At 45.9% G+C, this 25,970-nt stretch overlaps 1 pseudogene across 1 annotated transcript in view; it reads left to right on the forward strand.

Moving 5' to 3' along the window:
* LOC144107635 (uncharacterized) overlaps window positions 1–25,970 on the forward strand; it is a 79,850-nt pseudogene that overhangs the window by 42,311 nt on the left and 11,569 nt on the right. Inside the window, exons 3-4 of the transcript XR_013309335.1 lie at window positions 476–537; window positions 11,291–11,404. The product of XR_013309335.1 is annotated as an uncharacterized LOC144107635 (transcript). The remainder of the gene's footprint in view (window positions 1–475; window positions 538–11,290; window positions 11,405–25,970) is intronic.

The raw sequence follows: 25,970 nt of genomic DNA on the forward strand, positions 1-25,970 counted from the left end.
GAAATGAATAATATTAATCCATGCATGAAATAGAAAGCGCAGAATAATTGGTAACTTTTCGTAAAATTTAGCCATTTCTTTCCTAAGCTCAGTCCTTCAACGTTAGCACGTGTTATAATCTCTGGCAATACACATGTAGAGATTGCTACTGTTTCATTGTTTCATGAAATGCAGCTAAAAAAGGTCGAAAACTTCGTCCAGAAACCCTCCTTCGCCCTGTTCTTCATGGACTTCCACACCGAGTGGGCCCAGCCTTCTTCAATACACACTGCCTGTGAGCTAGAGCTCTGCGATCGCGCACTTGGTGTGCTTCAATCTTTTAACAAAGGTTGCAAACACTTGCGTTAAAGAACCTCCTCATCGAACGATAAGAAATTTGATCTAGCGCCGTCTTCATGTGTATAACACCGCAAGTGCCTTATCTATTTCGAAGTATTTTAAGTTATTGTTTTCTTATTCTTCATTGTTTAAACAGGCGACCTAGGCAACGGACTCACTATAACGATGGAACCCAATGGGAGTCTCATCCACTGAAATGTGAGGAGTGTTTCACAACTTCCTGCCATTTCACTTATTACGTTATGGAGCTTCCCTCTCATGGTGCACAGGGTGATTATTTTTAAATTTACACATATCTCAGTAATGTTTGCTAAGGAGAATCGTACAGCAGTGCAGACATTAAGCGCGTGATAAGGCTAAACAACAACATGATTAACTGAAGAAAACTAAATACCTTTTTATTTTAGGGGGGACGGTTATATTGCGAAATGGAAGACCGTTATTGACGAGGAATAATATAGTTTATAATATTTTTTCAACGGCGATGAGGTTCAAAATATCGAATGTCAAAAATACGCATTCGAAAGTTCTTTGAGTTGGCTTTGCCGGATTGCACATTTATAAAATGCCGTCGCTCTCCTTTTTAATGCAGCAAATACAGACGCCGTTATTGCGCTTACGACATAGACCAGTGAACGTCATCTCTGAGACTGTACTACGTGCCATGACGATAATTTATAAATGTGCAACGCGAGAAATCGCCTCAGCAAGCTTCGAATCCGTAGTTTTAAAATTCGATATCTTGAACGGCAGTGACAATTAGAAAAAAGTTATATACTAGGCCCACTTTCAAAGTTTACAGCCTTCAATTCGGTTAGATTATCGTCCTCTTTAATATCAAAAATAAAATGTTCATTAGCAAATTTTATTGAATTATTTGTATAAATGATGAACACTATCAAGTACATTATGCACAAATTTCTGTACAATCCACCGCACAGACTACATCGACGTATCTCTCCTAGCTCTTAAAATTAAAATCTGTAAACATTTCAAAAAATCACCCTGTGTACTCAAAGAAGAGTTATTGTGCGTTTGTTACTGTGTTGTTTCTTGACTTAGCTGTCCATGGTTTGGTAAAGTGCTCAAGTTGCACCAGGGAAAAAAAATGATAGAACCGGAAAGATCAGCGGCCGCACAAAATTACGACAAACAAATCTTCTGCTTGAGCGGGAAATAACGGAGGCTAGACTTAGAAAACTGTCATGTTACCTGCAGCAGTCAGTACGTTTTTACTTCCTCGAGAGCCACCATCTGTTCATTATAATTCATAAGATATAATTCTTTCGTGGAGAATTCTCACAATGACGTAACAACCAAGTGCGAATGTTGCCTAACTTGACGTCGAACTTGTGTGACATCTGGGCCTGGAAGACTTGCTTAGGATTATTTGTTGTATCGAGACATATTGGCAAAAATATGCACTGGCGCTATATATAAAACACTGCTTAAGCCGCAGTCGCCTTCGTTGTTCTTGTTTAAGAAGCTGAAGGTATACGTGAAGAAAACAACCTTGAGATAATTCAACGCGACAAGAAAGGTGGCTTTGTTGTTCGTTTCTAGAAGCATGTCCAGGAAAAACGGCCGAATCCTTGACGGGTCACTTCGTCGCTGTGAATTTAGACTCCGCAAAGGTGACCAAGATCACGGTCAAGTTGCTGAATGGCGTATTTAGAACCATTCAAGAAGCTTGCCAAAGATGCTAAGCGAGACTTTTCGGATGTTTTATTCAGCAGAAGGTCTCCTAAGCCTCAATTCTCCCAGATCACCCATGTTTCAGAGAAAGGTCTCTGGCAGCTTAGAGTCGGCCGTCTTATTCGGCAACGTGTCCCTTTTCTTATCCGAAACTTATCCGAGGTGGTTCAAGAGCTTAGAAATGAGCGTTCTAAAGCCCAGTCTGCTTTTCCTTTGATGTCTCTGTCTTGATGTATTCCATCCAGAATGATGAAATGCTTGTTGCCTTTGGAGAGAATATCACATTAAAAGGGCAATTGGTACTTCAGGAGGTAAGAAATATTAGCTGTGAAGATTTATGAGCACTTCTGTAATTTTACCTTTCATCGGCTGCCATTTATAATAGCATTATTTTTTTCTTTAGCGGCATGGCATGTGCACGTTGCGCTTATTTCTCCAATAATCAGTGACATCTTTTTGTTCCGCGTTAAAAACTCCATTAATGACCGGCTTCTCTTAACTTGTAGTGTTGTTACGGTATTTAGGTATGGGTACGACTGCAATTTAATTGCAATCACTAGTCACTTCGGCTGAAAACCCTGCACCGTTTTTCATGCTACCGTTTCCATGTTCGCGAGTACATCTAATGGGCGTCGTTTCCCTCAAGAAGGGCCGCACAGTAACAGTGTTCAGTTGCTTGATCTCAGAGTTTTTTTTTTCTAAACAGGACGGACATTTTTGCTCGCTTTGAAACCCAAGATTGCCGAACGTAATATCTTCTTTAACTAGTGCACATTCCAACCTAATCAAGCCAGGAATAGTGGAGAATTGACTAAATGCAGCGCTGGAAAAACTCGTGAGCATGAGGTGGGCAAAGCTTTTATCCACAGACCGAACGTGTTCGCCAAGCAGGACACTGACAACACTTCCTTACCGGTATCTGTGGGAACTTCCACAAAAACGCCAGCCAAGGTTAGGGGTTAATTAGGTTGCAAATCAGAGCGCAAAAATTTGGAAGCGCACTTAAGACCACTTATTTGCTGTTAACTTGTTAACTATGTTTGTTTACTATTTAGTAAAAAACACTGATGTCTCAAAAGACTGGGGGCAAGGAACTCTATTTCCAAAACCTTTTGAAGACCTTTAGGAAAGGCCACACACACTACGTGCGCGTAATTATAAAGCCTCGCTTTAACCAAGGCGCCTCTTCACTTCCGGCTTTCACTTCTGGTTTAGCTAGCGTGACGTGCGTTGTCATGACGTCACTTCCGGTTTGACTGACGTCGCTTGCGGTCTCTGTGACCTTGGTGACATCATATCGATTCTCCGCGACGTCTGCTGTCAACGCCGGTGTTTCGTTTCTGATGAGCCATATAATACTTTCGAATTAAAAGGAAAACCACCGATTGTGGTAAATCGATATATTCACAGTCTTCTACAGAATCTCAGGCAGCAAACAAATGGTATACGTATAAAATCAACGTAGCGTTATATGCTCACTGCAAGCTATCAGGCACACGCACCAACAACAAAGATCTATCATATTTTCATCAGATTCATCAGATTTTCTTCATTGAGTGCACAGGTGATATCGGGTACGTACAGCCTCTAAGCATGATATTGTTTAGCGATCGCTATATTGCATATTTCCCCAAATGTTTCAAAATGACGCGACGGTGTTCTCTCGAATGCTCGACTACATTGCACGGTAGTGCTTAACTGTGAATTTGATTCTTGGGAGCGACAAGAATAAAGTTTATTTAGGCTTTCAGTGCCATGCGTGTGTCAGAAAAGTTGCACTTGTGTACCGGCCGCATAGTTTGTTTCTGGCGTGAATATAAGTGCCCAAGCTGTGAGCATTGCGCAATTCCCCACTGGCTCTTTATTCTTTTTTATGTACGGACCTTCAGTGGTTTAACAATATTCGGGGATCGTCGACCATCCGGCGCAGCAGCGTTGGAACGAAAAAAGCGCAACAGAGGGAAAGGGTTTTGGCATTCGCCCATTCCACTGCTGTAGGGGCAAACGTCGTCTGCCAGGCTCTTATGCTTTGTGCGAAAAACCCTGCCTCTCATCGCCACCACGAAGCGGGACGCCAATATAGTGTGCCAACTTAATTTCGCCCGGCAGGCTCCTTCAGTGTCGGACTCTTACCTTAAATAAAAAAAACACGCACTTCAAAAAAAAACATCGAACACAATCCGAGAAAACAGTTGTAGATAAACAATAATCACCACGGAGGTGCCCTTGTACTGTGCGATGTCACTACTTAAAGAACCACCGTTTGTTCAAGTTCGTTCGCAGTCGTTTACTACGACACACCTCATAGCCCATGTTTCGTTTGGATATAACTCGCGAAAATTTTAGTCTAACAATTCACTACGCTCGCACTATGCTGCGTCACTCCCAAAGCTCAATGAGAGCAGGCGTAAGGCTGAATATCCGTTTAGCAGCGATATCCTGAATTCCTGTACTTTCCCTCTCACTGCTAAATCATTAATGAACTTCCTCTTCGCTAGCTTCTTCCGTTTTCTCTACATGAGTAAGCTTATTTGAGATCTTACCATTCTCTGGTCGCTACAACGCACCTTTCCGAAGACCTCCACATTCTGCACGATACCAGGGCGAGCACATAGTATGAATAATAATAATAATTGGTTTTTTTGGGGAAAGGAAATGGCGCAGTATCTGTCTCATATATCGTTGGACACCTGAACCCCGCCGTTAGGGAAGAGAAAAGGGAGGGAGTGAAAGAAGAAAGGAAGAAGGAGGAGCCGTAGTAGAGGGCTCCGGAGTAATTTCGACCACCTGGGGATCTTTAACGTGCACTGACATCGCACAGCACACGGGCGCCTTAGCGTTTTTCCTCCATAAAAACGCAGCCGCCGCGGTCGGGTTCATAGTATGAAGTCAATTTCATTTTTAGTCTCACCATTGGGGCTATTCCATGTCCACTTCCTGTTCTCTCGTTTGCGGAAGAAGGCATTCATGATCTGTAAATTAATTCTATCTTCGAATTCTACTTATAACTCTCCCCTGCTATTTCTCGAACCTCTCCTATGGGTTCGAGAAATTCCATAGTCGCCTCCCATTCCATAGCCGCCTACCGCATGGTCGAAAGCCTGCTTCTTGCCCACCTTCGCATTGAAGTCGCCCATCAGTACAGTGTAGCTTGATTTTGCTATAATAATTGCCGATTCCACGTCTTCGTAGAAACTTTCAACGGTCTGGTCATCATGGCTGGATGTAGGCGCATAGGCCTGCACAACCTTCAGTTTGTACCTCTTGTTAGCCTAATTGCGATAGCTGCCACCCATTCGTTATTACTATAGAGATCTTCTACGTTGCCAGCTATATCATGATTAACAAGGAATACCACACCTAATTCTCGCCTATCCGCTAATCCGCGATAGCACAGTATGTCTCCGTCCTTTAGTACTCTATACGCCTCACCTGTCCTCCTAAATTCACTAAGCCCTATGACATCGCATTTAATTCCCTCTAGTTCCTCGAACAGCACTGCTCGGCTAGCCTCACTTGACAAAGTTCTAACGTTAAACATTACCAGCTTCAGATTCCAATGGTGCCCTGTCCGGAGCCATTAATTCTTAGCACCCGCCGCTGCGTCACAGAGGTCTGACTGTCGCCGTGGTCAGTTGCTCCGCAGCCGCTGGGGACTGAGGGCCGAGAGTTAATTGGTTTGTTCATGGATGGTTATGGCCAAGTACTACATCAGGGTGGCCAAATCCTGTTCTGGTGAGTGAGTGTGTTGTCGGTTCAGGCCGCCCAGATAAGGCCGCACACCAGGCCTGGTTATGCAATTCCATCGACATGCGGAAATTTTTTTTTCCATCCTGTGGGGCATTTTGCGGCACCAAGATTCGAGCCACATCCGCTTGCACGAGAGGCGGATGCTCTACCTCTACGCCATCGCTGCTCTCCGCGAAGAAGCCCCGGACGTTATATGATGATCGTGGAAAAGAAAAGTCTGGTGGCTTTGATCAATTCGGGATCAGCGTTAACCCCCTTGAAGTCAACGTCATTGCCCAAAATGATAATCTGATTGCGCTCAAAACGACACTTTGAAGAGTTAAGCTGCAGGATGGCACGACGAAAGAGTGAAACAAACTGGGAAAGTTCAGCAAAGTGGGATGAAAATCTGAGCGAAAATACAACCACACCACTGAGATAACACAGGCATATGGTACAGTTAAAACCGTGAAAAAAGGAATCGATCATGTGCTCGAACGTGGCTGGCATGCTGCGTAAGCCAAAAGGCAGCACTTTGAAGTGATAAAGACCATCAGGGGTCACAAAGGCGGTCTTGTAATGGTTCTTCTCTTCTACGGCAATTTTCCTGTAGCCAGGTCACAGATCTGTTGAGAAGAATTTGGCACCGTGCAGACAGTGAAGAGCGTCGTCAATACGCTGCGGGGGTACACGCGTTCTTTTTTGTGGTTTCATAAAGGTGCCGATAGTCAATGGATAAGCGTCATAATCGAGCCGTCTTTTTTCTTCACAAGTACCATAGGAGAGACCCGGGGACTTTTGGAGGGTTCGATTACCTTCTTAGAGAGTCTTTTTGTAACCTCGGCGTGGATGACCTTGCGCTCGGCGTAGGATATATTGTAGCGGCGATGGCGGATGGAAGGGACATCATCGGTGTTAGTGCGGTGCGTGACGGTGAGAGGTTCGGCCAGTGTGGTGTTGTTCAAGTAAAAATGTTGAAAAATGATTGTAGTAGGTCACAAAGCTGGTAAGTTTGGTCGAGGCGGAAATCTTTGGGCATCATGGTCGTGAATGCGTCCGACGACAGAGAGGAGGACTGGAACGAGCCTGCTGGGTCACGAACAGTAGCGGCCTCGAATGCAGCCACACGGCACGAGGCGAAGAGGGACAGCGTAGCGACGCATGTGCCGGCCGAAAGCACGTGAGGGGTGATGCCGAATTTCAGGAAAGGCAGGTACAGGGCGTTAGCTTTGATTGTGGCAATGGTATGGGTCACCGCAAAGTTGCGGGTCAGTACAAGGTAAAGGTTGGGCTCAACGAGGTAGTCGCCACACGGAACCGGGCGGGATTGTGTCAGTGAAACGAAAGGTCAGGCTTGGGAGGGCAAGTTGGCATATCTGACGCAGGGCAATCAGAGCAATGAGTTTGTGGGTTCAGAATTCAGTTGGGGAAGCTCGGGGTGTAGGAAACCTTGCGAAGTGTCAGTGAGAATGGAATGACCCGACAAAAAGTCCAAACTGAGCATGAGATAAAGGGCGCATGTGGTCAAAACAGTGAACTGAACTGGAGTACTTTGGCCGTCAATAGTTACGCAAGCGGTACACTGTCCGTCGGCAGCGTGCGTGGCACCATCCGCGACGCGCACACGGGTATTACGGCCGTGAGGACTTTGCGAAAGCGACGGCTGAGGTCAAGACTCATTACGGATATATGGGCACCGGTGTCAGTGAGGGCGTGCAAAGGAACACCGTCGACTGTGACGTTCAGTAGGTTTTGCCTGGTGGTCAGCAGCGGGCTTGCGGCCCGAGCTGTTAATGCATCGCCACCTCCGGGAGCTGCATCATTTAATTTTCCCAATGGGAGGGGCGGTAGGAAACAGCACTCGAAAGACAAGAGGACTGTGGTGATTGAGAACGGCGGGCCAGCGAAGAACGTGAGCCGGGATGATCGTCGTGGAGGTTTATCGGCGGCCCAGACGTCTCGGACGGGCCTCGAGGCAAGAAGTGACGACAAGAATTTGTACGGCAGTGGGAGAGGAAGGCGTCCCGGGAGGAGGGGGGGTGAAGCCTACGGGCTGCGGCAGTGGAGATCAATGTGGGCGATGCGAGAGCATTGGAAGCGCATTAGGCGGTCGTCTTCCGTGCGCCCTTCATTTTGATTGCGGTAAAGCTGTGGTGAGTAATATGAGGGCGGAAAGGGGCCGGTCGTGGCTTCTGTGTCACCAAGCTTCAGATGGGGCGCTCCACTCAAGGGAGGCTCAAATGGCCGAGCTCGTTCCGCATAACAGCCTGTATAAACGATACGGCAGACAAGGTGGTATCTGGGGTGGTCGATAAAGTTACCACAGATCATAGGGCGTCGAGCTCACGTCAAACGATTCTTGTGACTGTGTCGGTGACAGGAAGAGAGTCCGAGGGCATTTTAGATCTATGTCCCCGCTCTTCACAAGACGATCTGGCGGCTTTGCTCGGATGTCGGGAAAACTGTTGAGGAATACAAAGGCTTTTGACGTGCACAAAGCGACGACACTCCTTTTGAGAGTGTCCATAGTAGTGCAATCTATACAAATGAGCAAATGAAAAGCATCGCCAGCGATGCCTTTCATCACGTAGCCCACCTTGCCGGACTCGCTCATGGTGGCGTCGAAATTGTGGCATAGATCCAATATGTCCTGTCTATAGGCACATAACATTCCGTCGGCGACTGGTCATGAGAAGCAAGCTGTTTTTTGGCAGTAAGCTGCCGATCGTCAGGTCTTCGAAAGAGCTTTCGCAATTTCTTTCTGCACATTTCCCAGCTTGTTTTTCCCTAGTCCCATGCCGCACCCTCGCCGTGGCATCCACTTAGAAAATCACATTCGCGAGCATAAACATACGATCCCAGCGCTTACTCTCTCGAAACTCATCAACGAGTCGTTGACATCGGTGCATTGGTACCAGAGAAGGTACCGAGGTCACGGGGGAAGCCATGACCCAGAAAGAAGCAGCACAAGTGGTCTGTGACTCGCCTTGTTGAGCCGTGCTGATGGTGGGAGAAGCCCTAGACTGACGACCGCTTCAGAGCTCTGTGGTGTGGATATCGTTATCCGGCACGCGCCACGAAAGATGTTAGGTTGCCCGAATGCTAGTGAGACGCAAGGTTGACCAGGGCACCGAACACAGATCACAGTGAGCAACAAGAAAGCGCGCGCCCCAACTAGGCACTTCCTCTACGTCGTCTTCCCAAGGAATAGCCATTGCAATATTATGCCTTGAGAGTAAAATGGGTGCTTTCGGCTGGGTCTGCCCCTGAAGAATATAAATAGGACCCCTGGAAACCATGCGGTCGGTCCTCAATTGGGCTTGCCCCTACAGAATGTCTCGTACCGATTTCCGAAGGGCTGAGATGAAAATTCTAACGTTCGCCCTCCGGGGCTACCCAAACAGTGCCGATGGAAGAACGCGGAGGGTACTAACATAAAAAATGTAGGCTGAATTTGAGCAGCCCCACATGGGCTATTTGTGTCGTTTCCAAGTGAAACGTATTGGTGCGTAATTAGACAGCCCAATGGGGGCCGTCTGTAGCCCGCGTTGCAAACCCCACATTGATCCCACTGGAGCACGCGTGAGCAGCCCGCACTGGACCTACAGCTAGCGTCATTTCAAAGAGCACATGGCACTCCTCGCCTACATGAAAGCGACTGGATTGAGTGACAAATTGTGACAGCGTTGTGCGTGTGTGTTTTATGCCTTTTTCATTTCTCTCTTCCTCCTTTTAGTCCCTTAATTCCTCTTTTCCAGTGCAGGGTAGCCAACCGGAACTCCTTTCTGGTTAACATCTCTGCCTTTCCCTCCTCCTCTTTATCTATCTATCTATCTATCTATCTATCTATCTATCTATCTATCTATCTATCTATCTATCTATCTATCTATCTATCTATCTATCTATCTATCTATCTATCTATCTATCTATCTATCTATCTATCTATCTATCTATCTATCTATCTATCTATCTATCTATCTATCTATCTATCTATCTATCTATCTATCTATCTATCTATCTATCTATCTATCTATCTATCTATCTATCTATCTATCTATCTATCTATCTATCTATCTATCTATCTATCTATCTATCTATCTATCTATCTATCTATCTATCTATCTATCTATCTATCTATCTATCTATCTATCTATCTATCTATCTATCTATCTATCTATCTATCTATCTATCTATCTATCTATCTATCTATCTATCTATCTATCTATCTATCTATCTATCTATCTATCTATCTATCTATCTATCTATCTATCTATCTATCTATCTATCTATCTATCTATCTATCTATCTATCTATCTATCTATCTATCTATCTATCTATCTATCTATCTATCTATCTATCTATCTATCTATCTATCTATCTATCTATCTATCTATCTATCTATCTATCTATCTATCTATCTATCTATCTATCTATCTATCTATCTATCTATCTATCTAGCTATCTATCTATCTATCTATCTATCTATCTATCTATCTATCTATCTATCTATCTATCTATCTATCTATCTATCTATCTATCTATCTATATATCTATCTATCTATCTATCTATCTATCTATCTATCTATCTATCTATCTATCTATCTATCTATCTATCTATCTATCTATCTATCTATCTATCTATCTATCTATCTATCTATCTATCTATCTATCTATCTATCTATCTATCTATCTATCTATCTATCTATCTATCTATCTATCTATCTATCTATCTATCTATCTATCTATCTATCTATCTATCTATCTATCTATCTATCTATCTATCTATCTATCTATCTATCTATCTATCTATCTATCTATCTATCTATCTATCTATCTATCTATCTATCTATCTATCTATCTATCTATCTATCTATCTATCTATCTATCTATCTTTTTCTACATTGCGCTGCAATTGGGGGTCATACCCCCGTTCAGGAATAATTATTCATTGATGTTTAACAGCATTACATGGATTAGTAATGCTCCTGTTCTATAGAAAAGTCTGCCCTGGCGGTGTTGTGAGCTAATCATTCTGAGTAGGTTTAGAAGGTGGGTACGTGACGCGTGAAGGGGAATATATTGAAACACATTAAAACATTACAAAACTTCAGATTAGAAAGTCGAAGCATGACCAAAGCTTTATTTTGACATATAAGTACATGAAGTAATTGAATGGCACACAGAAGAAAATTGGAGTAATAAATCGCGAACGAATCGCCTAATCCCTGTGTAGCGAATCTTACGCGCTACCGCCAGGCGGCGCAAACAAGTTCGAACATTTGGTTGAAATAGGGCTTCAATTGTATGTCGTATAGTCCTTCACAGAAGATTGTGATTTTGAAAAAGAAAACAGTGTTCATGTCTGCATAGGCACAAGGAACTGCAGACGGGACCAATTAGCGCTGTCTCGTCATATTCTTAAATGCGCCGCTTATCTGTCCCCTTAAGTTTTCGCTTTCTTCATGCTAGAATGATCAATTTTGGTGGAAAAACTCTTCACTGTTCACATTTTATTTCCCTTTTTTAGACTGCAACTCGGAGCGATGCAAAATCATCTGTGAAAAGCAAAAACAGCCTGATGAGGTTGGCGTAACATTTGCCGGCTGCGTCAATTCAAAGTGCAGATGCGCATACAAAAAAGGTAAGGTAATTAAGCTTCTGTTCTCTAACTAAACCTCTTCCCAACTGAGAGTACCATGTCAGCGCTTTTCATACATGGTCTTAAATGCATGGATAACATGAAAGATTCAAACCGTTCTCAAGGATAAGCCCTTTGCGGCTGGCAATTTCAGTCTGTAAGGGCCTCTAAGAGTGTGATTTCCATGGATCTTCCCCGAAGGGCAAAAGCCTTTACCGCTATTATTACGCGGTGCAACTGCTCTGCGTGTGAGCGTTCTTATACGAGAAATTAACTAACCCAGCACGGAACAAGCAAACAGTAAAACAGAAAGTAGCTAACTTGCAAGAACCAGCAATAAAAACAACGCCTCGTATTAAAGAGGCACGGCGTAAGCGTGATGCAGGGGCAGGTAACAGAGTAGCAGAGGAACTAGAAAAAAATTATCTAGCACAAGCTGTTAAACCATAGGTTTCCTCGATCATACTTTATGAGATGTTTCTATGGAGCAAACGTTTTATTAAAACAGGTGACTTAAGAAAACAGGAGGGTGGTAATAAATTCTTGGCTCACACATATGCCACGTGCTTAAACTAAATTTACCAAGTTTTGAAAACTTCAGGGACCATCAACTGGATTAATGAGGTGGAGATGCGATGCCATTCTTTCGGCCGCCGCGGTGGCTCAGTTATGGCGCTCAGCTGCTGGCCCGAAAGATGCTGGTTCGATCACGGCCGCGGTGGTCAATTTTCAATGGAGGCGAAATTCTAGAGGCCCGTTTGCTCTGCGATGTCAGTGCACGTTAAAGAACCCAAGCTGGTCGAAATCTCCGGAGTCCTTCAATACGGCGTCCCTCATAGCATGAGTCGCTTCGAGACGTTAAACCCACATAAACGAAACCAAACCATTATTCTTTCGCTCGCCAATATATTTATATTATGATTGATTCCAATCTGAGTCCATAGTTTTCCTTTGCCCAAACTACTGCAGTTTTGATTCTTTTGCAATTCCGACTGCAGCGATGCAAAATGCATGATATTGTTAGATCGCTGCGAGTCGTCATTCCTGTACCGGCGCAATGGCGTGGCAGTTAAGCGACGGGCCACTGCACTGGCACTTGCCTTTTCCAGACACAACTACCGCCGGGGCTTCTGCAACTCAGATTGTACTTCCCGAGCAATGGGAAAAGAACAGCTCCAGCAGGCATCATCTTTTTACGTATAATTTTTTGGGAGGCCGAATATTTTTTGCACGTAGGCCTGCTGTTTTATAAATAATTTTCGTTCTCATTTATGCTTTGAAGCCAATGCTTTGCGACACATCTTCCGCGAGTTTCGCCGACTCTGTCGCTTTGGTCTTCAGCGCCCTTGAATGTCTCTGGAGTTGGTGATGATGAAAATATTTATTGCCAAGCAATACAGAAGGGGGCAAACCACCTAGCATGACACGAGACACTTGTTAGAGGGCTGTGGTTACAGGGCAAACGACAGCCCTTGGAAGGCTATTCGCTTCAGGGCGTCGGTAATTATTCGGCACTGATCCTCGGCAATGCAGCTGGCCGGCAGACTCTCCCAGTATGACTCCGCCGTGGTTAGGGATGGAGTGTGTGTGAAGGTAGGACATGAGAGGAGGACGTGAAGAAAGTCTCCCTGTTTACCGCTGACCTTACAGGAAGAGAGGAATTGATCGCGGTAGAGGGCTTCAAGGAGACTAGGGTAGGGAGCAGTTTGTGTCTGAAGTCGGCGCCAGTGGGAGGCTTGGGTTAAGGTTTGAGAGGCAGCCGGCGGTGCTTAAACGCGCCGGGTATCTCTGTATTGGGTAACAATATCTTTGAACGTAAGCAGACGCTCCTACGATGGTGGAAGAGGTCCAACTACGGCCCGGAAAGTGAGACCTCAGGCGAGAGAGTGGACCTCCTCGTTACCCGGGAGGCCTGCGCGTGCGGGGGTTCAGTTAAATATTACAGGGTGGGTGGGGTGCGATACCCGTAGAAGCCGAGCCGCGAAACGGGATATCAGGCACTTGGCGAAATTGAATATAGCGGCACTTGAGACGGAGATAATTTTGGTGGCAGAGGTAGAGATGAGAGCGAGTGCTAAGGCCGCTTCCTCTGCAATTGCGTAAAAGTCTGTGGGGATGTAGCCTAATACGATCAACGGTGAGGAACATGCGGCGGCGCGACAATTACGCTCCCACGTCTAGATAGGATACCTCGGAACTGTCGCTGTAAAACTTGTGCAAGGCTTTGGTGCGGGCTGCCCTGCGTTCTCCGTCTGGATCCGGGTGCACGTCTTCAGCGATGGGAAGGATCATGAGAAGGGAGCGTAGGTCCGGAGGTACGGGCACACCCTCGGCAGGATAGGTGATCGGGGCACTGCGTAGCTTACGGAGTAGAGTGCGGCTTGCCGCAGTACCCGACAGGCGATTCAGCTCTGCTGTTAGGATGGCTTCTGCTAGCTCCTCAAACATGTTGTGAGTGCCGAGATTGAGGAGCCGGGCAGTAGAGGTGCTGGGGGGAAGGCGAAGGGAAACCTACGTGCAGCTCCTGAGGAGCGCGTTGTTGCGGTCCCGCTCCTTGTGCTGTAGGGGGAGGTAGGCGAATTAGCACGCCATGCGGCTCGCAAAGTAGGCTTGGGTGAGGCGTAGAGTGTTCTACTCTCGCAGACCCGCGCGCCGGTTCGCCACGGGCCGAATTAGACGGATGGCTGGCTGTCTTTGGGTCTGGAGAGCTTGGATGGCGTTGCCGTACGCGCAGTGGGAGCGAAGGACAAGGCCCAGGATGCGAATCTTGCAGATCAGGCTAAAGGGTTGGTTCCCTAGAGTGTGTAATATGGGAACGTTGACGGGGTCGTGCGTCCTGGGGCGGTAGAGGAGAGAGTTCTGATTTAGAAGAGGAGCAGGCTAGGCCACGCGTGCGAGCGTATGAGGTAGGCGTCGATGATTTTGAGGGCCTACTGTAGGCAGTGTTCATGTCGGCAACTGCCTCTATTAGCAAAGACAGTGAGGTCATCAGCATAGAGGTTGAAATGTATGTCGGGTACTTGGGATAGTTGGTGAGGGAGCTGGAGATGGGCTATATTAAAGAGGATCGGAGACACCACAGCACCCCAACGAGCTCCCCGTGCTACTAATGAGCGTCGGAATTGATTTAAAGCGGGAGCTTATATACAAATGAAATGCGCATAACTTGCCTCCTTGGAGAGTGTACACCTCAGTCCTTTTAGCTACGTGGCAGTAGTGACAGATGTGCGCTGCATGCGTTGGCATTCACAACACTGTGGCAGAAACGCGATACTAAAGATATAGGCTGTGGGCGTTCACTGCGTTCATTGGCGTTTGGCTTTGACACCGTTCTAGACTACCATGACTTTGAAGAAAGGAAGGGCACATAACGCCGCCCTAGCTCAGCGGACGCCTCAGACGCGCTTTGATGTACGTGGCTCTGGTGAGAGAGAGAGAGAGATGTGGGTACACAAAGCTATAGAAAGTTTGGACGAAGTTGTTTACGTAAACTGCTCCTGTGAGCTCGAGTTCTACGGCTTCGCATTGTGGACTTCCTGCCGTTCCTGAGCCCTTTCCGGGGAGTTAACTGAGGACTCTACCACCTGCTACGGCCAGTGGTGTCTCCAGCGTTGTTGCCACCCTTCCGGGTGGTGCCCCCAACGCCAACACCGGCATCCCCTCCACGGGCGCTTGGACTGGGAGCTTGTACGACGCAGCCAGCGACGCCGCCAGCGACGCCAGCCGCAGCACGTCGAACGCCACCTCGATGCCGGCTAGTAGGCCCATGCAGCGCCGCATTCGCACCAAACCAATAGTGAGCTTGAACGCCGACCGCTCACAGTAGAACGCAAGTAGGAGTGTTCCCTGGTTGTGTGTATTTATAATCTTTGTGTTTTGTGTTAGTTTCTTTGGTTGTTTTTTGTGCTAATGTTTGTTTCACATAGGGTGTATTAAATGTGCGTCTGTTTGGGTATACCTGTCGTCTAGTCCATTTTTTTGGTCCGAGTGTTCTCCAGGGAGATCCGTGACAAAGATATGTGGCGAGCCTGTGTCAGGATTCATTTTATTTTTATTTTTTTGCTTTTTATCGTATCTTTCCAATCTCTCGATGGCGGAAAGTATGGATTTGGCAAAGACCTTAGAACTGGCGCTCAAGCTAGGGTTAAGCAAGGAAGAGGCGATGCGTCTCTATGACGAGGAGGCAAAGAGGAAGAGAGAGGAGGCAGATAGGAAGAGAGAGGAAAGGGCACAAGCACGCGCACACGCTCGCAAGAAAGAAGAGCGAGAAGAGAACTCGCGAGACTGAAAAGCGAGAAGCAAGAAGAGATCGCGAGGCAGAACAGGAGAGAAGGAGGTAGAACGGGAGAGGGAGTTTATTTTGTGGAGACAGGCGCATGTCACGGGAGGATGTGAGGAGATCACGGACAATAATCAGCATTCCTTAGCGGGTGCAGAATCTTTTAGACCGGCTAGAGTTTGTCTAAGAAAGCTGATGGCCCCTTTTGATGACAAAAGAGATGATTTGGACGCATATCTGCAAAGATTCGAGCGGATAGAAATGCGGCAAGGTTGGGAGCGTTATGAATGGGCCACAGCATTCAGCATGTGTTTAGCTGGAGAGACGCTGAATGTCTTTGGGAGGATGCCTGCTGCTTATTTCATGGACTACGAGAAAGTCAAGAAGGCTCTCCTCCAAAGATTCAAGCTTATGGCAGAGGGTTTCCGTGAGAGATTTCGCACCGCTAAACCTGAGGATTCTGCAACTGCTAAACAGTTTACCGGTAGGCTGACCAACACTTTTGGTAGGTGGCTTGATATGTCAAAGATAGAAAAGAGTTTTGAAGAAGTGCGTGACAAGCTGGGGACAGAGCAAGTTTGAGCATGTTGCAGCTCAAAGCTAGCGCTATTCCTAAAAGAAAGTTGTATTCTTGGAAGAGTTCGTGACGCTGCAGACCAATTCCGAGAGGCTCAAGGGCAGAGAAATTTGAGTAAGGCAAAGAAGGAAACCCAAAAGGTCCTAGAGATAGATGCGACAAATCCAAGAGAATATCGCGGTGCATCTAAGGCGCCAGTAAGGTGCTTTTTCTTTGGAAAGGTGGGACACCGTGCAGCTGACTGTCGGACTAGTAGCGTTGCCCAAAAGACACAGGTTGTTTGTCAAGGTTGTAAGAAGAGGTGTTATACTCTGGATGAGTGCCGATACAGAACGCAGGACCAAGCTGCTCGCGGCGGACTCTAGGGTAGAACTTGTCACACCACCTGAAGTCCCACAGCTAAAATTAGAGCAAACGCCGCTGGAAAATGAGGCGGTGAGTGGAACATCGAAGACGAAAGCAGCAATGCCGGTGGTGGTTGGGCAAATAGGGGACCGTAATATATTGGCTCTTATAGACAGCGGAGCCAAAACAGTTTTGGTTCTGAGAAACCCGGTGAAGGATGAAGATCCAACTGGGGAAGCGTCGGTGTCACTCTTGTAGATAGCACAGTAAGGTACCTTCCTGAAAGCAGGATTATAGTGTCCACGCCATATTATACATGGACAGGTAGTGGCAAATGCGTAGACCAACCCTTTTACGATCTCATCTTGAGAAACATTACGGGTGCAAGAAGTGCCGAAGACCCCGATCCCCAGTGGAGGATGCTCGACGTTGAAGAACACCCAAAGGAGGCAAGGCCCGCGACAGCTCAGACGGGTGGTCGGGCAGTCAATATCTCGTCGGCGATGGAGACAAGGGCTCAAAAGAAAGCCCGAGCAACGTAGCGTCCGCTGTCTACTCTCGTTACGATGTGTCTGAGCGTAACACCGGGCGAAATTGCAATTAGGCAAAGAGGAGACCCGAGCTTGAAGGCCTGCTTCGAAAGCGTCGGGGTAAAAGTGAAAAGAAAGAAAAGTCATACGTCATTCGAATATCAATTGGTAAATGGTCTTCTGTACAGGGAATGCATATTTAGCTCAGGAAGAAGGGTACAACAGCTGCTGTTACCGAGAGATATGCGAGAGACAGTGCTACGTTTAGGACATGACGCCATTATGGCCGAACACCAGGGTGTTCAAAAAACGGCGTCTAGGATCACCGAGGAGTTCTTTTGGCCAGGTGTCCAGAGTGGCGTTAAATGCTTTGTTCGCTCATGTGACGTGTGCCAGCGCACAATTCCGAAGGAAAGAGTTGGTCCTGTAGCTCTGGGCAAGATGCCAGCCATCGACCTAACGTTTCAGCGACTGGCTATTGACATCGTGTGGCCTATCTCTCCAATTTCCGCCAGAGGCAATATATATGTGCTTACTCTGGTTGAAGTGGCCACTCGTTATGCGGACGCTATTCCATTGAAGGCTATTGAGAGTATCCAAGTGGCGGAGGGTCTTGTGGAGATGTTCTTGCGTTATGGGTTCCCGAGGGAAGTTTTGGGTGACCGGAGCTCGAACTTCACATCGGAACTTATGAAGAAGGTTAACCGCCTTTTGTCAGTAAGGCAGTTACTGACAACGATTTACCAAACTATGTGTAATGGGCTTGTCGAGCAGTTCAAGGGCACCCTCAAAAATATTATCAAGAAAATGTGCCAGGACAGGCCTACTGATTGCGATAGATATCTCCCAGCTCTTTTGTTTGCTTACCACGAAGTACCGCAAACGAGTCTTGGTTTTTCTCCCTTCGAGATGTATGGAAGAACGTTAGAGGTCCACTTGCAATACTCAAGGAGCTTGGGTTAATAAGAAGATTGCATCAGATCTCAAGACGAAATACACATACGTTCTTGAGGTGCTGGAAAAGTTGGAGGAAACATGCAGACTGGCACGTCAAGACTGGAAAGGGCGCTCGAAGCTGTAAGTGCTACTATTACAAGAAAGCCACTCACAGGAATCTGAATCTGGGTCACAAGGTTCTCGTCCTGCTGCCCACGGATCATAATAAATTACTGATGCAGTGGAAGGGCTCTTAACGTGTGACGCGGAAGAAAACTGACACGGAATATGAGATATAGTTAGAGGGCACAAAAAAACTTTCCATGTGAATATGTTGAAGAATTATAAAGAAAGAGGTCTCGTACGGCGGTACGCCCCCAAGGTAGTATGTGCGGTAGTGGCCGAGGAGACAGCTGATGTTGCCGAGGGGCCCACGTGCAGTGGGAAGAAAAGGGTAGGGTGGGGAAGGCAGAAATGAACCCCAATTTGAATGAAGAAAGACGATCACAACTCTACTCCAAATCAAGGGGAGGAGTTTTCAGATGTGCGGGGCAAAATGGAGGTAATACGTTGCAAATTAACCTCTCTACAGATAGAGCCAACTAAACGGTTCTAGCTATCTCTGGCAGGTATCCTTTTGTGTTGGTATTGATTTGTTGTTGTTGTTTATATTATGTGATTATACAAGTGAGTGTGTTGTGGGCATTAACAAGTTTATTAAGGACTCTGTACAGACAATGGCAATGGTGTGTTAGTGTTCCAAAAATGCGGTTTGGTGTGCTGTGTTAGTGGTGTGCGTTTGGTGTGTGCTGGACGTCTGCGGTGTGTTGTGTGCTGGGTCCAGAATCGCTGCAGAAGATGGTCGGTTTGCTGAATGGCTTGATGATGAGAACGACGTGAGCAGTTTTTCATAGAAAAACTCTTGAGAGAGGGGGCTCTTGTCACATATATAAGGGAGCCTAAAATAAAATTATAAGAGAAAGAGGTGTGAAGAACACGAAGCGGTTGGCGATAAGGATGCGTTGATTAACCGAAGACAAAACAAGATGAAGAAGCATTCGGTGAGTTTGAGTGAAATGATTGGTGGAGAAGAGAAGATAGAGAAAACAACTACAAGGCTTACGTGGACAAACGCCAAGGCTATAAAAGGGCGAGGGAGAGCGAGGCATGGGGAAGGATCAGAGAAGCGGAGGCTCCGGCAGGTCAGGGACGTTTCGGCTGGAAGAGAGCGACGCCGGCTACTGCTCCGGTGAGCTCGCGTTCTACAGCTTCGCATCGTTGACTTCCTGCCGTACCTGAGCCCATTCCGGGGAGATAACTGAGGACGCTACCAGCTGGTACAGCCACGGGTGTCTCCAGTGCTGTTGCCACCCATCCGGGTGGTGCCCCCAACGCCAACAACACCGGCATCACCTCCACAGGCGCTTTGACTGGGAGCTTGTACGACGCAGCCAGCGACACCACCAGCGATGCCAGCCGCAGCACGTCGAACGCAACCTCGACGCCGGCTACTAGACCCATGCAACACCGCATTCGCACCGAACCAATAGTGAGCATGAACGCCGACCGCTTACAGTAGAGCGCTAGTGCTAGACGCTAGTAGGAGTGTTCCCAGGTCATGTGTATTGATTATCTTCGTGTTTTTGTTAGTTTGTTAGTTAGTTTTGTGTGCTAGTGTTTGTGTCATCTAGGGTGTATTACATGTGCGCCAGTTTGGGTACACCTGTCGCCTAGTCTATTCTTTCTGTCCGAGTGTTCTCTAGGTAGATTCGTGACAGGGGCCGAGACGTTAGCCAGCATCTGGCCATGTGTAATAGCTATCTCTGAATGCCAATAAAGAAAGCTATGTAAATTTTGTTCTTGGAAGAAGCGGTGCTAATATTATTTTACGACAGTCGACAACTTCTGTACTGAAGCCTCGATCCTCAAGCCGCTGACTAAAATGTTAGCTAAATAGTCTTCACTAAACAATTCTCTTTGGGAAACCCCCAAAATTCTGAAGACTTGGCCAGGCGACTCTGAAAAACACTCAATAGGTTACATTGGGCTTGGGCACAACGGTCTTTGAAAAACTAGGTAAACCTTGCTCTGGGAAACCTTGCGCACTAAATAGCCGTTGCTGAAAAAATTGAATGGTAAGATGAAATAGCGCTGTCGAACTGGGCGGAAGAGGAGACACACACATGCGCTGGTCTAACAACCAAATGGTTTATTGGGAAAGAGGGGGAAAGATAAAGCAGCAGGGCATGCCAAAGCAAAGAACGGAAGCACATGCTGCGCGATCATGGCATGACATACTACATGACGTGACAGCTACCAAACCGTCAATGAGTAACAAAGGCCAGCTCCTGCGGGAATATAGCCACCGATGGTTGGCTTACACATGAGTAAACAAATTCCTGAATGTGAAAATCCTGTGATATCAGGCGCGAGCTATAATCTATATATTTGGCGACGATTATGGCCCGATTCAGAAACACCCCAAAGCCTTTCGAATCCCGGAAATGTGACAATGTTATTTCGGCTTCCCTAGTTTTCAATATCTTTCGCGTGTTCGCGTAGTCGTTCACTGACGCACCGTCTGGTCTTCCCGCTGAAAAAAAACGACCGCATGACAGTGGGATCTTGTAGACTGCACCACAGCAACAGTTGACAAATTTTTTTGGTGTTTCTCCTGACACGGTTTCATTCCACTTTCTTGGTTCACTCTCTTCCAGAGGCCTCACAACTTGTTCCTGGCAGAGAAAAGGAGCTTCACGCCAGCTTTGTTCACAATATTTTGCCGATTTTGTGATGCTTGGTGAACCTACCAAATACACGTGACGTGCTTGTTGTCTAGTTTGCGCTTGACCTTCTGAATTCTTCATTCGGCGAATCTCGACACTGCTACGCTGGATAAGATCTTCATCGGGTAGTCTGCAGAGATAAGCCTAGTCTGCGCTTGAACCTCGCTTGGGGTTTATGTACACATCATCTATACAGAGCAAATTTTTGCAGATTTTTGCTATTTTTCGCTAAACTATCTTGGATTTGGCTGACTGGAAGGGGAGAAGGTTCTTTCTGGAGCGCGGGGAGTGCCTTCAACAAACATGGTCGCATGATAGCACAAGTTCCAGATCTAAAAACCTTAGTTTGTTGCTAGTAGATAACTCTGAGGTCAATTGTAGATCGTTCAGGTCAATGTTAAACACGTTTAAAATCTAAACAACAGTTTGTTAGGTGTCATCTTTGTGATAAAAACTAAAAAGGTGTTGCCATACCACATAAATTTAACAACGGTGCCTCCAAGCTTGTCTTGAAGTCGTCTATTGTTGAAGCTATGAACAGGGCACCGAGAACGGCAGCAAAGCTGGATCCAATACAAGCATCTTATTTTTGGATGTCAAAAATATCGTCTCCTTTAGGGAACGTGGACTGCAAATAAATACGAATTATATATATAAACATGCTAACTTTCATACCACTAGACTTCTGGAACCTCGTGACTCTGTGACGATCAATGTGACTGCCTATTTCTGCGATCATCGCGCTTTGCGGCAGGGCGTAGTGCACTTCCTTGACATCTACCGAAAAAGCGCTAGCATAGGCAGGGCACTGATTTTGAAGGAACTCAGACAAAGGACACTAAGGTGTTACAAATGTTATCATGTTTCTAGAAATGCTGCAGTTTTATTTAAAGTCTAAGTGAGCTAGAGTAGACTATAGTTTTTTCATCCAGAATCAAGGCGTTTGTATTCGATCTAGCCTCGGTCCCGTCCATTGTGACCGTCTTTAGCTTTTTGACCGTCCTTAGCTCCGTGCGATAGACTTCAGGCAAAGTATGACGGCACCGTTTTAAAGTTATGCCTTATATGTTGACGACGTTTTAGTTTTTTATCGCAAAGATGGCGCCCAACAAACTGTTCCTGAGATTTTTGACGTGACAGTACTGAAATTAACAAAGCAAAAATTGTGTAGAGTGTTACCTAATAACAACAAACTTAGGTCTTTAAGTCAGGAACTTGTGTTATCGTGCGACCGCGTTTGTTGGATGTACTCCCCGCACTCCCGGAAGAAAGTTCCCTCTTTCCAGTCGGTTCACTCTAATATAGTTAAGGGCGGAATAGCAAAAACCTGCATGAAACCGCTCTGTATAGATGATGTGTACATAAACCACAAGCTAGCTTTGACGCGCGGGTTATTAGGCTTACCTCTGCAGGCAACCAAGCGAAGTTCTTATCAAGCGTAGCTGAGTCGATACTAGCCGAATGCAGAATTCAGAAGGTCACGCGCAAACCAGATAGCAAGCACATCTGTCTATTCTCAATGTTCACCAAGTATTGCGAAACCTAAATAAGATTGTGAACAAAGCCGGCGTCATAGTCCTTTTCTCTGCCAGGAACAGTTTGCTTGGCCTGTGGAAGAGGGCGAAACAAGAAAGTGGAAAGAAAGCGGTTTAGACGAAGCACCGAAATAAATTAGCCAGCGGCTGCTGTGGTGTAGTCTACACGATCCCACTCTCATGCGGCCGTTTATACATCGGGGAGACCGGACAGTGTGTCAGTGAACGACTGCATGAACGCGCGACAGATATTGAAAACCAGTCACGCTGAAATAAAATTGTCACTTATTCCGCCGATTGCAAAGACTGTGAGGAGTTTATGAACCGGACCACTATCACCGCCAAATATGGAGATCGTACCTCACACCTGATATCAGAGGCTTTTCACACTCAAGAATTTGGTTACTCATGAGTAAGTCAACCATCGGTTGCTCTATTCCCACAAAAGCTCGCCTTTTTAATCAGTGTCGACTTGATAGCTCTCGTGTGTGTGTCACGGCATGACCGTGCCGCATGTGCTTCCCTTCTTTGCTTTGGCTTGCCCTGCTGCTTTGTCTCCCCCCCCTCTTTCACGTTAACTATTTGGTTGTTAGTCCAGCGCATGTGTCTGTCTCCTCTTCCGTCCCGTGCGTCAGCGTTGTTTAGTCATAGTGTTTAACATGAACCATCCAGCCTGACTCAACCTTCTCGCCGAAAAAAATTGGCTTTTGGTAATTGCTCTATTAACAGGGTCACTGGTTCAGTAGCCAAGTGCGGTATTTCGATGAATGGCATGGCACTGGTAGCGAAAATGAAGAAATCTTGGGTTCTGTCTGAAGTGATGTAGTGAAGGCTTATGTGGTCACCAGGAGGCTAACAATACTGATTAGTACGAAACCAGCATCGTGAGAAAGTTTCTCTGCGATGAGAACAGTTTTAACAATGAAATACTATGTAACATACACTTGCTTTTACGGCGCTTTAAGTTTTATTTTTGCCTATCGGCTACTCTCACTAAACAATTCTTATGCAGTTGACGAAGGCCTAAACAGCCCAGAAGTCGCATTGAACACTGAGAGTAAAGTAATAAAATAGATGAAATTTTTTATACTAGACTGTCGTCAGGGCACTCTTGAATGATGATTGCGCCCGGAGCGAAAGTGCTTGCACTTGCAAGGACTGTTCGCTTGAGCGCTGCCCCACAGCGCCAGGCAGAGTCCGAGCACCTACATAGTTGCCTGCATAGCTGAAGTGCTGCTGAAGTTACATTCAGCCTAAGTCAACTGCAAATTTAATACGTAATGTTACAGGTGTGTTTTTTTTGTGAGCACATGACTTTCTGTAACCTCGCGCTGTCGTTCAAATAGCAAAGTGTACCACGGCACAAACTCAGCCTTTTATGTTAATTGCGTGTAAACGTTATTGGCAGGTGAGCATGGCGACAGAAAACCAAGAGCACACAGGGTGCTCAAGATTGTTTATTAAGAACCAAGAGTTCACGAGACAGTGTGAAGAGGAGGCCACAGAAAAGCACTGTCCGCTCGGGCTCCCTGAAAGAACGCTCTTTCAAGTGTGACGTCTCGCCAAGATCCACAGGAAAGCACCATGAATAATACACAGAGGTGGTTTTCGTACCACATTACAAAGTAGGCAGAAAAGGTAAAAGTAAACTGTCGTAGTATACCTTCTCAATAACTAAAATCTATTGTTAGCTCTTTGCACACTTGCTGGAAACGTAGAGCTGGTCGTATTGCCTGCACCACTCAGTGTTAGAGAATTTCCGACGTGCGTTCCTCTTGAAGATATTTCAGATAAGATATTTGTTATGTGCAAAAAGGCAGCCGGCGCTTAATCAGGCACCAAATCTCCTTTGATGTCCAAGTTCATTAAAAAAGGACATCTTTTGACTTCATAATTAAATAGTTTTTAGGCGCAAGAAAGGACAAGACACATAGGGTAGGTGACAGGACGAAGCGCCAACTTCCAACCGATTTTATTGCATGCGTGAAACGTACTTAAATAGCTTGTCGTCACATGTGCAGATGGGTCACCTAAAGCTCAAGTACAACTTTATAAGGCGCGCTCCAGGAATTTCTTTTCACAGTCGTACAATACTATCGATGTGTCACTTACGCACAGGTCGCCTTTTTTTTGATAAAAAACGCTTCTATCAACTCCCTAGCATTAGTATTCCAGCTTTTGCCCAGAATGCGCACATCAGTGAAGCAAGGCTCACAATTGCGGGACGGAAATTGCGGGAAGAAATTCCTGGAGCGCGCCTTATCAAGTTGTACTTGAGCTTTAGGTGACCCATCTGCACATGTGACGACAAGCTATTTAAGTACGTTTCGCGCATGCAATAAAATCAGTTGGAAGTTGGTGCTTCGTCCTGTCACCTACCCTATGTATCTTTTCCTTTTTTGCGCCTAAAATTATTTAATTATGAACCAAAACCAACAAGCCCAGCAGCAAGTGCTCTTTTGACTTCTCTTTTTTCCTTTGAAAGGGAAAGAACAAGAGCAACAAAATAAGCAATAAAAAGTCAAACGCATCGAACATATGAAATGAAAAAGAGAGCGTGACATGAAGCTATGAAAAACTGTTGTGGATGAATGAACTCAAAATAAACTGCGCTTAAGAATTTTCCTAAACATACAAAAGTGACAGAGCCAACAATTAACATGACAACGCTTAAAGAAATGCGATTAAAGATGGACGGCAACCAATATGAAGTCTGAAACTAGTAAGAAAGAAAGGAAAATCGGGGGCTCGAAGTCTAAAAAGGCTAAAATCGAAAGAAACAAATGCGTGTAAAAATAAAGGGAAGAACACGGCCAGAAATCCGGTACACCTCTATGGAGGTATCGCGGATGTGCTCAAAGATGTTTAACGGTTTCTCAGCCAGGGACCAAAGTTGGCTCTTCTAGGCTTGCACCTCAGGGGGAAGGCGACCTATGTATTGTAGACAGCGTGGACTTGGTTGCACAATCATGGTGACACGAGGGGAGCAGTTTCCGTTAAAAAAACAAGTTCACAACTCAAAACGAAAAATTTGGCATCGCTGACCACCGATATCGAAGGAGGGTTTGCGATCATATCAAAATTTTTATGCCTTTCTAAGGCAGGCTGGTGAAGAGGTCCCGTCAGCCTACGTTAAATGAACTGATGCTTCTTTAACCAAGCTAAGGTATACTGCAAAAGACTCTGCAAACGGTTGAACCTGAAAAAGCTTTCTCGAACAATCGAAGGAAAGAAGAACTCCTGTTTTGAATTGATTTTCGCTGTGAAAACACGCAAGATTAAATGCGCTCAGCGCACGATAGTTTTGGAAAAGAAGACCCGGAAAAAGATGTTGCAATGTTCCCGCAATATAACGTCAACTTGCTTTGTGTAATGGCCGATTTTAGATCAAGAATTCAAAGGGAGTAGTTGGGTTCTTGAACGACAATTGTAGCAAGTGTGTTCGCGGATTCTCCTTTGATGTTGAAGATATACTCTATCCCATACCTCAGGATGAACTTATTAGATGCGTACGTGATGTAACTGGCAGCTACCACGATCTGCGTTTTTAAAACGAACGTGTTTTCTCTGTTTGTAGTTTT

The sequence above is a fragment of the Amblyomma americanum genome, chromosome 1 (assembly GCF_052857255.1).
Source record: "Amblyomma americanum isolate KBUSLIRL-KWMA chromosome 1, ASM5285725v1, whole genome shotgun sequence".
In the NCBI taxonomy this organism is placed as follows: domain Eukaryota; kingdom Metazoa; phylum Arthropoda; class Arachnida; order Ixodida; family Ixodidae; genus Amblyomma; species Amblyomma americanum.